This window comes from Ylistrum balloti, unplaced genomic scaffold (genome assembly GCF_031769215.1).
Source record: "Ylistrum balloti isolate Yb309-2 unplaced genomic scaffold, AGI_CSIRO_Ybal_v1 Utg370194, whole genome shotgun sequence".
In the NCBI taxonomy this organism is placed as follows: Eukaryota; Metazoa; Mollusca; class Bivalvia; order Pectinida; family Pectinidae; genus Ylistrum; species Ylistrum balloti.
In genome coordinates, this window is record NW_026782172.1 from 80,669 (window position 1) to 97,269 (window position 16,601).

Below are 16,601 nucleotides of genomic sequence, written 5' to 3' on the forward strand. Positions count from 1 at the left end.
AGAATGTATGTTCCACGGTTCCCAAAGTGTCGCGTGATTTTATCAGCCGAGACCATACATTTTCCAAAAAAAACATAAAATAGTAGTATATAGGCGTTACTAGCCAACAAGCTATGACTCATAAACCAATTTCTACAAGATGACATGGAGAACTAAAATGTGGTTCTTTTCCCATATGAGACCAGTGATTATTGCAACGTTCTGATGTGCATGGCAATATTGTTTTAACAAAAAAAATCAAAGCAATTTCTTGGTCGATGAGTACATAATTACGATCCTGCCTAGATGAGGTTGCTGGAGATGGAGTATTGTCAGAATTAACATTATCATGGTAAAAAGGGTTATTGCATATCCGTTTCGTTTCATAGTAGATAGAAATCTCTCGGTTGTATGTCTAGCGTGGTGCGAGAGACGTCCAGTTCTAATTGAACTGTATCATTTCACCAGTTAAAACGTGTAGCCTCAGCCATCTTGACGACTGTCGATGTGTAAACTGTAGTATTGATCTAAATATCTGGATGGTAATTTCAAGCTATTCTTAGAAATAAATGACCATCGCCAAATTTCATTGTAAGAATATAGAATCGTGTTTCCTATTTTACGACAGTAGAAGAAGTCAGCTGATGAAACACTCTTCAATGGAACATTGTAAACATATACATTTGAGTAATTATTCCGATAACAAGAATTATGTTCTTTTCATATCATAGCATACGTTTTCACTTATATCATAGCATACGTTTTCACTTATATCATAGCATACGTTTTCACTTATATCATAGCATACGTTTTCACTTATATCATAGCATACGTTTACACTTATATCATAGCATACGTTTACACTTCTATCATAGCATACGTTTACACTTCTATCATAGCATACGTTTTCACTTATACCATAGCATACGTTTCCAGTATTTTTTTTCTTGATATGTCACAAATAGGCCTAGTTACTCAAATTTGAACGCATCATATATAAACTTTGTTAATGAATACATATATAGTCAGTATAACATAGACATTATAAGGACGTAAAACAGCATTAGTATAACATCATACTTTTAAGTGAAACTGATGTGGTGACGTCGTAGTTACTTATCCTTGCTTACTCGATAAGTAAATTATACATCAACTCATCATTATCAAGAATTGTGAAGCGAACAGAGACAATTCCTTATGTTAAATGTAAAATTCAGATGTAGCCCTGGTAAAATACTAGCCACAATATACCACTCGGCTAGGGAGAACTCGATTGGTTGAACGTCAACTAGTAAGCCGGGGGTTCCGGGTTCGATTCCTAGCGGAGACATTGGAATAAATAATGACCTCTGTTACACAGACAGTATTAAATGAAGTTGTAATATAGAGGGCAAGTGTCCACTGATTATCGTTAGTACAGCATGACTAGTATCCAAACCATGTGAACGTATCATCAGTCATTCTGGCACCCACACGAGGCGGGCGTAAGTCACGGTTTAACACACCTATAATCACTACCAACGAGAACAAATGAAGATTGAGGAGACCGGTGACTGATGACTGAACCATTCTGTACAGTCTAGTTAGCGAAATAGTACTGACAATGAAATATATATCATCATATTTACTTCAAATGTTCACAAAATATCTTACAAACAGACACGCATGTCGTTATTGTTGTTTTCTGTCATCAACAAAAGCATATAGATATGGAATATCTAATGATTTTATATAAATACTGTACATGTAAAGATGACTAGATTGTCAGCTAACCATCATTCACACCTAGTGATGATAATCTAAACTATCTGTGGCTTTTTTTTATAAAGATGTATGTTTCTAGAAAAGACGTGTTACACCTTGGCTGTTTAATCACATCAGTATGTATATATGTACCTATCAATATTATTCATTGCATATTTAATACTACAGAGACTATGTAGAATACCGGTAACTGTATGTCAGAAGAGTTGATTCTACAAATCAAGCGTGACATCTATAACACATGAGTTACTCCCACACACCTGTCTGGGATATCATATCTAACTCACAAAGACGTGTTGTATAACTCTCCATTGTATGTCGATAATTCTACTGCTACCTCATGCATGTGCATATATAAAAATAAATCATTACACGTGTCGCTTTATCTCAAAATTGAAAAAAATCGTAATAAATCATTTTTCATACTTATGACATTTAAGAATTTTGAATAAACAAGATAAAAAAAGATATAGATAATGAGATATGAGATGTGTCCTTTCAGTGACAAAACTGTATTGATTTAAATGTATTTACACACGAAGTGTATTCTCTATGTATATGTACTAAGTTATAACCCTTATATAAATACAAGATATGACAAGCTATTGAACAAACCTTACAGGGGATCTATTTCTTCAGCATTCTTAACTCGACGTGTGTTTGATTGAATTCCAATTTCAAAAGTTCCTGTATACCTTTGAACACAAATGTTCCGTGAAAGTATTCTCAGAAACACATCGATGTGTATCATTGGTAAATACTTGAGACATATTTTACACGTTATATAAAGACATAAACAGTTACCATGACTACAAATCGATAATCAACAAACGTCAAAATTATAAGCATCGTCTCCTAAAGTGTGACGATACAATGAACCACCCTTCATAAGAAAGCTGATTACAGGTAGCCTTCTCCGGATCACCATGGACATAGGTCAAGGTTGTGTGACCTTGAAATAAAAAAATCATGAAATGAAACGCCATATTACAGTTATACCGAAACATACAAAAATTGTAGGGGTTTGATACGAATACTGATCCGTATAAACCCAATTTATGATGGAGTTACTGAAAAGAATAAACCCCACCAAGACTTTATTACGGGGAATAGACAAGTATTTAACAGTAAGGGCGAAATGATTGAATGATGAAGTACATAGTTGCTATGTCGTGTAGACCCAAACCATTATTTACAAGGGAAGACACGACAAACCTTCGATATAAGGTATGCTGGAATATTGCAGCCGAATTTAAAAAATGCATACACATTAATCTGAAAGCATCCAAAGAGGATTTAGAAGACACCAGTCAAAATCAAATGAGAGGGAGAAGCTACCGAGAATGACTTCTCAAATGAACAAAGATGTAGAACAATAGACCTAGGCAAGGACACGTTATAGTGGGCCAATAATTAATGTAATTCTTGATAATAGAACACAAAACAAGGTTATTTAGGTCACTAAGATGTATTGCCACACACCTTTAAAGTGTGGGTAATGCCACGATTTACACATAGACTCGAGGCCAGCGGAGTGTATGTTCGGTACACCTCTGAATGGTAAGTCTTTCTAGGACGCTGCATTATGTTATTTGTTTAACTATATATAATTCATTGGTTCCAAATGCCTCCTCTCTACGATATTACACAATAAACAGCTGGTGTTTACTTTGTGTCTAGTGTCAACCGTAACACATCACATGTAAATTGTGGCAACCATTACACAACATAATCATATAGTGTTAAACCCTTACATCACATAGATATATGGTGTCAACCCTCCCATCATATATAGTACCAACCCTCAATCATATATATATATAGTACCAACCCTCCCAACATATATATATATATATATATATATATATATATATATATATATATATATATATATCAACCCTCCCATCATATATATATAGTACCAACCCTCCCATCATATATATACCAACCCTCCCATCACACACACACACACACACCACACACACACAATCATATATATATATACACACAACCCTCCCAACATATATATATATATATATATATATATATATATATATAGTATCAACCCTCCCATCATATATATATAGCACCAACCCTCCCATCATATATATATATAGCACCAACCCTCCCATCATATATATATAACACCAACCCTCCCATCATATATATACAGTACCAACCCTCACATCACATAGATATATAGTATCAACCCTCCCATCACACACACACACACACACGCACACACACACACACGCACACACACACACACACTCCCCCCCCACCCACATATATATAGTACCAACCCTCCAATCATATATATATATAGTACCAACACTCCCAACAGATATATTTATATAGTACCAACCCTCCTATTATATATATATAGTACCAACCCTCCCATCATGTATATATAGTACCAACCCTCCCATCATATATACACAGTACCAACCCTGCCATCATATATAGTACCAACACTCCCAACAGATATATTTATATAGTACCAACCCTCCTGTTATTTATATATATAGTACCAACCCTCCCATCATGTATATACAGTACCAACCCTCCCATCATATATACACAGTACCAACCCTCCCATCATATATAGTACCAACCCTACCATCATATATATATAGCACCAACCCTCCCATCATATATATACAGTACCAACCCTCCCATCATATATAGTACCAACCCTCCCATCATACATCCATAGTACCGACCCTCCCATCATATATATATAGTACCAACCCTCCCATCATATATATATATATATATAGTACCAACCCTACCATCATATATATATAGTATCAACCCTCCCATCATACATATAAAGTACCAACCCTTCCATCATATATAGCACCAACCCTACCATCATATATATATAGTATCAACCCTCCCATCATACATATAAAGTACCAACCCTTCCATCATATATAGCACCAACCCTCCCATCATATATATACAGTACCAACCCTTCCATCATATATATATATGACCAACCCTCCCATCATATATATATAGTACCAACCCTCCCATCATATATATATAGTACCAACCCTTCCATCATATATATATAGTACCAACCCTTCCATCATATATATATAGTACCAACCCTTCCATCATATATATATAGGACCAACCCTCCCATCATATATATATAGTAGCAACCCTCCCATCATATATATACAGTACCAACCCTCCCATCATATATATATAGTACCAACCCTCCCATCATATATAGCACCAACCCTTCCATCATATATATACAGTACCAACCCTCCAATCACATAGTACCAACCATCCCATCATATATAGTACCAACCCTCCCATCATATATATATATATATATATATAGGACCAACCCTCCCATCGTATATATATATAGTACCAACCCTCCCATCATATATATACAGTACCAACCCTCCCATCATATATATACAGTACCAACTCTCCCATCACATATAGGACCAACCCTCCCATCATATATATATAGTACCAACCCTTCCATCATATATATATATAGGACCAACCCTCCCATCATATATATACAGTACCAACCCTCCCATCATATATAGTACCAACCCTCCCATCATATATAGTACCAACCCTCCCATCATATATATATAGTACCAACCCTCCCATCATATATATACAGTACCAACCCTCCCATCATATATAGTACTAACCCTCCCATCATATATATACAGTACCAACTCTCCCATCACATATAGGACCAACCCTCCCATCATATATATATAGTACCAACCCTTCCATCATATATATATATATATATATATATATATAGCACCAACCCTCCCATCATATATATACAGTACCAACCCCCCTATTATATATATATATAGTACCAACCCTCCAATCACATAGTACCAACCATCCCATCATATATATATAGTACCAACCCTTCCATCATATATATAGTAGCAACCCTCCCATCATATATAAAGAGTACCAACCCTCCCATCATATATAGCACCAACCCTCCCATCATATATATACAGTACCAACCCTCCCATCATATATAGCACCAACCCTTCCATCATATATATATATATAGGACCAACCCTCCCATCATATATATATATAGTACCAACTCTCCCATCATATATATATAGTACCAACCCTTCCATCATATATATATATATATATATATATATATAGTACCAACTCTCCCATCATATATATATATAGTATCAACCCTCCAAGTGTTGACTCTCTAACCTTAGATTAATTAATATAGAGTCATTATTCTCGTCACTTGAAAATAAATTTTCAACCTTCTCATCTCTTTGTCAAGTGTTTTCTACTTTTTTGATGTTTCTAGTTCTACAATTAATATATTTTCTATATCTATATCAACCGGGGTTTTATCATTGTACTGGTATGGTTACATTATATGTATGGCAAGTTTACAGGCGTTAGACATCTAATAGAAACCAGGCTCCATTGTTACTTCGAGATAACAAATATATTCCCCATATATCGTCAGAGAAATGAAAATGAGTCATACATATGCATTTTATGTAGCTGAGTGTTAAGGAAGGCTGTCTTGGTCATGTGACGCGAGCCTTTGTGAATGAATATGTATTGATTAAACACAGATGAGAAGTGTGGAATCTACAGTGTGTTTCATAACTTTTCCCTGATATATTGTTCAATATTCTTTCTTCTAAAATTGTTCACCGTTCTGATGCCCAAGTTTAATGTTCATGGTCAATTCAAGTAAGTAATGTCAAGTTCTCAAATGAGAACAACTTATACAGCAACGGAACAAACAGGTAAACTAGCGAGCATCAAACACGCCCAGCTTCATATATATATGTATAGATATGATATTTGACAATGAGATCTATATAACAACCTTAATACTTCCCTATAATTTCCATTAACCTGCATCTTATGAACCCCAGCGTTAAGAGTTTGTCTTGCACAAATATCGTGATAATTGGAACATATATCTGATGCAATATCGAAATTAAAAATATTGCGAGTTATTACGACTAGTAAAGTTTGAAGTGATAAAGGACGTGTGTGATATGAAAGCTTAATGCATTTGTATATTATAAACGGGCCATTTATGTCAAGGACGATAGTCTATTTGTTCGAATTTTAAACACGACATTACATGCGTTTGAAAAACAGGTAATAATTTAAATTGGGTTATGGTACATAGTCAAAGGCATGTTGTATCACACGAATAGATTGTGCGAGAGGATTTCGTATTCAAAAAGACCACAATCCCGTGGCCAAATCGACATGTTTAAGTCAGTAAATTGAAAAACTATGTTGTAAGCTTTATTTAAAGTACCATCAGATTTTTCCTGAATAAACTTCGTATGTATATTCAGATCGATGGTACAGTATAGCATTCTTTGACACGACTATTTCATTACGTGCCATATTTAAAATTTTAATTTGAAACATTTTCTGTATTACGCGTATTTGATCATTAGTTAGAAACAATTAGTTTTTTTTAATCCTATAAAAATTGTTCTTTTTTTAAATTTGAGCTTTATGTATTTCGGATATTTCATGTGCGTCTTTCTGGGATTGATTAACACTATTGACAATAACAGACTTTAAAACAAAACAAAAATTCTCTCCTTCCCTTAAAAACACTTTAAAACAAAAACAAAAAATCTCTCCTTCCCTAAACGACACGAAGACTGTAAAACAACACAAACATTTCTCCTGTCCAAAATGACACTAATAGACTGCAGGACAAAACAAAATTTCTCTCCCACCTTAAATAACACTAAAAGACTGTAAAACAACATAAAACTCCCCTCTTACCCTAAATGACACTTTGAACACTAATATAGTATGATAAAATAAGAATTTTCAAATAGATGTCTACAGCATGAGATGAGTGGATGAACAGAGGTACTATCGCTTGATCAGTCATAGATATACAAGATATATATAACATGATGATAAAAACAGGATTACCTTGTGTTATTAGTATGACAACATGCCTCCAAATAAAAACGACACACGCCTATGTCATAATTTAACCGCTGTGGATGATCAAACGAGAAAACATACCGTGTATTGTTTTCGTGTTCTGTCATTATCATATGCTAATTGTTGTTCTATCACAGCAACAAGACAGGACATAAAGTGTTTCGGTTTTGATTAAACCTTTTGTCGCCAAATTATTACCCCCTGTGTATCTGATATATCTCGCATTGTACTTTATATGTGAAACATATAATTTTCTTTATATATTCAACACTTAAATAAGACATCTTTATCATTATTTTAAGATAAAATTTACCTGCAAGTTAATACAGTGATAATTTACTGATCTGAATCATCAAACGAGACAACGTTAATATGTAAATACATTTCACTACTTTATTGATGAAAATAACCTGTTATTTTATAAAATATGTTTCAACAAGTCTAGAACACCAAACAAGTTTGCAAACTCAACATTTTGTTTCATACATTATGTTAGCCTATTATCGAGTCACAACATGTTGTATTTAACTACACACGAAACTGAATCAATTTGTCAAATGGATCTTCAGACATAAAATTATAAATACCCCGAGAGAACATAAAGGAACCTGGTTATAAGATATATTGCTTAAATGACTTAGTCACTGATGTTCTGTCTTCTATACCCGGTGACAAGAAACCTGACACTGTATATACGGTCATACATACTTATTCTACTGAATATCATTTCCCAAGTGAAAATTTATGCATATATTTATTTTATGTTTTCTTCATATGATTGCTGTGTTAGAAGAAAATAAAAGAGCTCGACGTTAATAGAAACTTCGGTCATCTTTGATGTTGAGTTCAATTTTTTGAGTAGATTTTTTCATGAGATAGTGTCATATCAGGACAAGAAAGCACTGTATTTCACGTTTTTGATCTTGCTTAATGTAGAAATCTGAATATGATGTGGTGCTTTCTTAACTGAACCGCGAAGAATATTTTAAGATAATTTGTTTGGAAACACGCATGGAAGCACCCTGTAAATAGCACAGCCTGTAGAATTATCGTATTCAGTAGTATTAGTCCTATTCGGTTTAAATTCATGAGTTATGATTAAAACATGTATACCGTCTCACCACACTAAATATTAGTCGTATTTATCTGAATAGTTGATGTTAATATGTCTGTATGCTGCTGTTGATTTTTAAACTAACACGCCCTATCTTGATTGATTTTGTATCAATTTGCATAAGAAAATAACCTAAATTTCAACGAACGTCTTTGTTTATTTCTTGCATATAAAAACACATTATGGATAAATAATATGTTTGCTAAAATGATTTAAAATAATAAGGCATCGATATTAACTAATACCCGTAGTTTGATTTTATAACCTAAAATAGACGTTTTATATTTATCTAAACTGAAAAATTAAGATCGTCAATACAACCTTAACATTAAAATATCAAATTAATGAAACTTGACATCATAATGTATTTCTTATCCGTATAGATTGATGTGAAGCACCACCTGTATCTTGTCAGGGGATTTTATATAATACATTTCAAAAGTGTATTATTTTTCTCTGAATACGAGGGAATTACTTTGATAATGCAATATTAAGTATCCTTCTTAAAAATCAGATTACATTTATTCAAATTATTATTTTTATGTTCGTGTATAGAGATTCTGTGTCAGATTTTAAATCACATTTTCAGAAAGGTGTATTAATGTACTGTATGTGTAACCAGTCCCTCGTAACAACTGAAAAAGATACAATTTTATTTTAGTTTAATATTATTTAGGTAATATACCTCTTTATGTTTCGATTTACAACAAAAAAGATGGGTTCACACTTTAAGCATTATTATATCTAATATCACATCGCAATTTCCTCAAGCTATGCCAATGCAAATTCAGACAATGTTATCATATCTCAAAGTGTAGATTTCAAAGATATGACCCAAACGTGATTACATTTCACCTATTACAAAGACTACGAGTTATCTAGAATTTGTTTTCCCTTAAGGCGTCGGCAAATAACAAAATACTTGAATGTCGTAAATATGTCAGAAGAAATCTTTACTTATGTTTTCGAAATATTTGTCCAGCTTCCGTCAGTGACCTTTGCATCTACCGACTACAGCTGTAGCATGTCCGGAGGCCTGTCGTGGAAACCCGGTAAATATCGGGTGGTCCGAGATTTGGATTGATAGATGGATCTCTCTGCTCATTCACCAGTAAATATCCTAATGCTTCTGGTTTTATTGTCCAGTATTTTAGCACTCTCCATATAATTGCTTTGACCAGTTCTGGGTCAGCTCGCGATCAATTTAATACAATACTGAATATTCTACTATACAGAGCAATTTACAGACCAGGCGGGGCATTATCACTCCAAAGTTTCATAAATGTTGCATAATGTTTGAAAATATTTCAATGTAATATTTTTTATGGTTTTATTGAAGTCATGTTAGCAACATAAGAATTTTTATTACATTTCATGTGTGTGGTAATGAATATTGTTAATGAAATTCATATTTTTTATAAACAACATTAAGAACTGCAGTGTTTCGGAACTGAAGGAAGTGATAAATGATTTCTATTATATTTACCTCGGTGTTTCCTTTTCCTGATCCTGTGTCTACATGTTCGATTTCCTCTAAACGACACTGAGATATCCCGAGATAAACAACGACCATTTTGGCTTACACCAGCTTCTGAGCATGCCCGTCCGGCTGTTATGTGTAGGGGAGGAAGATGTTTGGCGGTACCCTCCTCACGGAGAGAGTGTTTAACAATCCAAGCGAGACCATCGCACCACATGGCCTTCCTTCAACACATAGTTTGTTATAACTACAGGGTAGGGTACTCCACTATCAGACTCGGGTAGGTTCACCACAGAGCGAACTCGGTTTATTTAGGATTAAATTAAGCATGTATATAGTTTAAAACGTATACAAAGTGAAATCCCTCCCAGTTCATCGATTCGCCAGTACACGCCGGGATGCCATGCCGTATTGGCGGATAGCTATCTCGCCGCTTGTTCCTTCTCGCGCCATACCTTTCCTTCTTTTTACCTTCACTTTTTTTCTTAAACACACTTTACATTAGAAAAATTCTCTTTGATTACGAAGTGAGACGGTACAGGCGATCAGCCATCCGCTCCACGGGGCTAACAGACTAGGGAACGCTTTATGTGGCGAAACCTAGAATTACCACCTCCCACACCCATACACTGGCTTTTCCTAATGGAACTCAACTATCTTTTTTCTTTTCATTTGACACTCTGACTAACAGTTTGTCGAATTTCTGTTTTAGAAATTGTCTTTGTGCTGTGTAACATCAATATCTTCTTGAAAGAGAGGAACATTGATTGTCGATTAAAAGATAATATAAAAATGTCGAGCAAATTGTATTTTGATCTTTCATGAAGGAAAACATCGGTCCGCTAATTCATATAGCTCACAGATGAATGTTTTAAAGTATCAGTTTTTATCCAATTTTCATCAGACGAGTACATCTTCATTCAGGGCATCACAAATCCATTGTAGATGTGTTGCCCTCTATAACAGTCCATAACGTATTGGTATAAATATATACATATCTTCCCTCCTAACGTTGTAAAAAAACCGACATGATTGTCATACGAGAGGAAAACGTGATGTATGCATCTAGCCTTCAAACAATTCTTTTATCTTAAACATTACTGTTGAGAGAAATCAGTGAGGTGTGACGGCGTGTAAGGGCAATGGTAGCGTGGATGACTATACAGTCTACAGTAATAAACGCTGTGTAACATACATATGGAGAATGTTTCAATCAAACTTTTAAACTTGTAAATAACTTACCTGATTCGTTTTTAGTATAGGATAGAAAAGTATTGTCGGTCAAAACAGGTTTAAAAGTTTGCATATCTTGTAATGAATTTAAGAAAGTTTTTAAATAGTCTGCTCAATGTGTGTCATTTATCATTGCATTTCAGAAAAAACACACTGAATTCGTAAATTTTAGATTTAAGTCTAAGACATTCTCGATGAGATTTTAAATGTTGAAACAGGTGGATTCTTCCTATCTGAAGATTTTAACATTCGGAAAAGAGAACAATTTCTCTGTGGTTTTCTATTTCTTATTAATTTCCTTTTAAGGTGAATTACCTGATAGATTTCTAGGATGTAGAACTTTCGAAGCAACGATGAGTTGAGAAAATTCGAAGTAATAAATAAACAAATGTAAGTGCAAGGTGTGTCCCGGTGATTGAGAATGATGGCTACTGTTATATAATAAAATCAAGGTTTCTGATGAAAGGAAATAACACAAATCAAAACTTAAAAAGAAAAGCATCGAAAAGGTCATATACATTGTACATGTATATCACATAGGTCATGAATGATGCACATTTACACGACATATGTCATTTACGTGACACATGTAAAACGTATGCAAGGTAAAACACATACATGAGATGCATACGTTTAACAGCCAGTTATTGATCAAGGTAGTCAACTGCCGGAAATCAAAAGACATCAGTCTTCATCCGGCATATATATAGAGAAAACATAGAATATCTATTGTTGTCAGGACTTATTAAAAAGTCTCCTTTCAACTCGTTTGAAAAAATCATGATAAAGTGGAACAGACAACATACTAGACATACATTCATTGACTGGTCATCCCCGATTTGACGCTACCCTTGACATGCACTACTTTTAAACCAGACATTTCAAGTCATACTGATGCCATTCAGTCGTTGAGAGGTTAGAGGTCTGGGGAAGAAGGGGTATTAGTTCTAATTTGGTTTCATTCCATTATTTGTGCTCCCAAACCACCAGTACTAATTACAACAATACGGAGAAATGACCGGAGATTATATTACCATTAACTAGGATTGTACGAAACACACGTGATAAATACCTTGTAGTACAAGTTTAGTATGAGACAAATTAGAACTGAATAATGAACTAAACTGCATCGTATATCTGTTTTGAAACTTCTTGTCAGTGATGCTACGGGCCTCACATTTTGACCTAACAGGCCATTTGGGAAAATCAAAATTGCTCAAAATAAATGTCCAGCTCCAAACGGGCAGGTCCTTTAACCTCCAAATTCTAGAAATTTCATTTTGGATAATTTTCGAATTAACATTTAACACATGTATAACGTATTCTGAACCGTGGCACTATTGTATGGGTTAGCATGCAGATTACGCCAAACCTCAGACGATCTGAAGTCCACAAGCAATGTTTATCACCTGTAAACTGTACTAAAATCACACGGATGAAAAGCGTCTTTCAATACAAGATCTGGAATGAGGTAAGATAAATCAAATAATGAAATGAAATAAGGTCTGCAGTAGGGTATATATAGTTCAGGCGTAATGTAATGAAGTCTAAGAGACGACTGAGGAAAACTCAATGTTTAAAATAAGTTATGGAGGTAGCCACAAGATATAATAATCGTCCTAATTGTCGTTATTGAATAATTTCAAAAGAATATTACCAATTTGCTAATGACTGTTCAAATGATCACCACCACCACCACCACTACCAACAACAACGCCAGCACCACCACCAACATCACCACCGCCATCAACAACAACAACCACCACCACCACCACTACCACCACCACCACCAACAACAACAACAACATCAACAACATCACTACCACCACCACCAACAACAACAACAACAACAACAACATCACAACGACCACCACCACCAACAACAACCACCACCACCACCACCACCACCACCACCACCACCACCACAACCACACCACCAACAACACCACACTTCCAACATCACCATCACCACCACCACCACCACCACAACCACCACCACCACCACCACCACCACCACCACCACCACCACCACCACCACCACCACCACCAACAACAACAACAACAACAACAACAACAACAACAACAACAACAACAACAACAACAACAACAACAACAACAACAACAACAACATCACAACGACAACCACCAACAACAACAACAACTACCACCAACAACAACCACCACCACCACCAACACCACCAACAATAACATCACAACGACCACCACCAACAACAACAACAATAACATCACAACGACCATCACCACCAACAACAACAACCACCACCAACAACAACCATCACCACCAACAACAACCATCACCACCACCACCACCACCACCACCACCACCACCACCACCAACAACAACAACAACAACAACAACAACAACAACAACAACATACTATAGAGCCAAACAATTATTTAAACTACAGCAAACAGCTGTTTCGTCTTTCGAGGACTATCAAGGAAAATTAAACGATGCCGAAAAAGTAATTTGGAAAGATTCCCTAGCCCCGTTTATGCAATATATTTCCTTATTGTTAAATATAATATGCTTTCAAAGGAAATCGATGATAAACTGACCTTGTCACTATTCAAATGAATTTAAATACCCAAAGGAGGTTACGACAAAGCTCGGGTACTAACATCCACCATTAGAGACTAGAAGCAAAACCCATTTCATAACGTTGTAAAGTGGGTAGTATTTCTTCGTCGTCTTCGTCTTTCTCCAATAACGGCAAGTTTAAGAAATACCGATCTTTTTCTTTAGAGAAAAGACACATTGTTATTTATGTGTTGACATTTAAATTAAATTTAATGTTATTCTGATAATGTTAAATGTGTTTTACACAGTAGTGTTTCTAGCTTAGACGCCAGAGTAATTAAAGCACAGTTTTGATGATATATCGTTTAAGAGATATTTTGTAAAAGAGTTTCAGTTTAAAGTGAAACTGACAATCCGTCTGTCGCACACAGACAGTAGAGATAAGTTTTTAACACTTGGCTTGTAAAGCGCTTTAGAGCTGACCTTATTAACAGTATAACTTATTATTTTATTATTACAAGTAGGTGGCACGAATGTAGCCATTTAAGTTAGTAATCTACAATGATGTTTCCATCCTATTTACGTTTATTTCTTTCCATCGTTCTGGTGTCATTCGTTTTTTGTTTTTTTTTCTGTCACACAACGTCAGACATATTTGTCCATTTAGAATATCTGGAATTCTTTTGTAGCTCAGCATTTTATCGGTCTCCTTAAATATCAGCACGTGTTGTACGGTATATTCAATTTTTATTGCTACAAGCACGAAATCAAATTTTGCCGTAGTTATCTCCCCTTCAACACTGAACTACTCTTTCTTATATTCAAAATTGATGTGGAATATATACTTGCAAAAGTCGTTCACAGATAGACATATTATAGTATCGAATATTCATTCACAGATAGACATATTATAGTGTCGAATATTCATTCACAGATAGGCATATTATAGTGTCGAATATTCATTCACAGATAGGCATATTATAGTGTCGAATATTCATTCACAGATAGACATATTATAGTGTCGAATATTCATTCACAGATAGACATATTATAGTGTCGAATATTCATTCACAGATAGACATATTATAGTGTCGAATATTCATTCACAGATAGACATATTATAGTGTCGAATATTCATGACTCTTTTTATTCTGCTTTCAGCTCTTTCAATTTTCGAAAGTTCTCTTTAAGACTTCCCCTAAGTATCGATGTCTTTCACTTTTCTGCAATGCATCAATCATTAAAACACTTTCTTGCCTTACACATTTTAGATTGTGCTTTATCTTCATAATCAACATCAAATTTAATTTCATTTGTTTTTCTTTCCATATCTGCACATTATATTCATTTCTTAGATCACAACTTCCAAATATAACAGCTTTCTCACTTATATGAAAAATTTGATTTGGGGGATATATTTCACCCAAAACTTTGCTGATCCATGATTCAATATCTACCATGTAGAACAGGTGAATTTGAGTTTCATCAGGTAAATGGCAAAGTGTACATTTTCATTTTCAATAATTTTACCTCAGTAGGAATAATATTATGCAAACATTTCCATTGGAAATCGCTATATTTCGTATTTGCTATAGACCTACTTAACGAAATCCTAATTTTTATCCAGTTTATGTCATCTTGATGTACTGTATCTCAGCTATTTTGTGATTTGGGATACTAGTTTGTATCTAAAACTAATACTTTTAAAGTTTTATATGTTAACTTTGTTGGTTGTATTATTTCATTGTTTTTATTTTTTTTAAAGATATAATTCTTCTGTTACAGCTATTGGTTCAGTTATTGGTATTTCTTGATTTCTTGATTTAAGCTCTTGTATCCAATTGCCACATGAGGAAATTGCTTTCTTTACAATGGAGAATTCTGATATCCAGTTATCCTTGAATTACAATTTCTCCCATAATTCTTGGAAATTACTAAAATCATTAATTCTTTCATTTTATATATCTTTTATTTTTGTAATATTTGATTTAGTCCAATTTTAAAAGAAAACATGATTTTTCTTAATGTGATATTGGTGTTTCCAAATATTCTTTGATTGAGTGTTTCGTTTTTTGTCGCAACTGGACGGCGTTTTAACATGACCTGCCAACATTCGAGAGAGGCCCTATAAAACTGTGGAATACGATTTAATGCTAATGATTTTGTAGTACTACATTTACATATAAAGAGCTCCATGACATCAAATAATTTGAACGTTAGTTTTGTCCTTTTTAAGCCATCTTTTATTAATAACAGGGTTCAGTTTTGCATTGATCAGAGTGAGTGCTGTGTACATAGTCATAACAGATTGACTCTGGTGAAGTATTTTTTATTTCCACAGAAGTGAAAATAGCAAACATTACATAACGTATAAATATTACAACATACACACAATAAATCTAATAACAGATCAACAACATGAATATATTACATGTTTTATAAATGTTGCTGGAAACACTTCAAGATAGACAATTTATCGCAGTCATTACTTTGAAAGATCTAAG